The sequence below is a fragment of the Petaurus breviceps genome, unplaced genomic scaffold (genome assembly GCF_028583685.1).
Source record: "Petaurus breviceps papuanus isolate PSGF00001 unplaced genomic scaffold, PetGlider_PUasm1.0 214, whole genome shotgun sequence".
Classification (NCBI taxonomy): Eukaryota; Metazoa; Chordata; class Mammalia; order Diprotodontia; family Petauridae; genus Petaurus; species Petaurus breviceps.
In genome coordinates, this window is record NW_027185863.1 from 17373150 (window position 1) to 17373474 (window position 325).

The 325-nt window shown below is 49.2% G+C and overlaps 1 protein-coding gene across 1 annotated transcript in view; it reads right to left on the bottom strand.

Moving 5' to 3' along the window:
* Nucleotides 1-325, bottom strand: part of MYO16 (myosin XVI) — an 871975-nt gene that overhangs the window by 436669 nt on the left and 434981 nt on the right. The gene's annotated exons all lie outside the window — the stretch shown is intronic.

The window sequence follows — 325 nt, forward strand, 5'->3', positions numbered from 1 at the left end:
AAGAGAGAGAGAGAGAGAGAGAGAGAGAGAGAGAGAGAGAGACAGAGAGAGAGAGAGAGAGAGAGAGAGAGAGAGAGAGAGAGAGAGAGAGAGAGAGAGAGAGAGAGAGAGAGAGAGAGAGAGAGAGAGAGAGAGAGACAGACAGAGAGAGAGAGACAGAGACAGAGACAGAGACAGAGACAGAGAGAGACAGAGAGAGAGAGACAGAGAGACAGAGAGAGAGACAGAGAGACAGAGACAGAGACAGAGAGACAGAGAGAGACAGAGACAGAGTAAGTAAGAGAGAGAGAGAGAGAGAGAGAGAGAGAGAGAGAGAGAGAGAGAG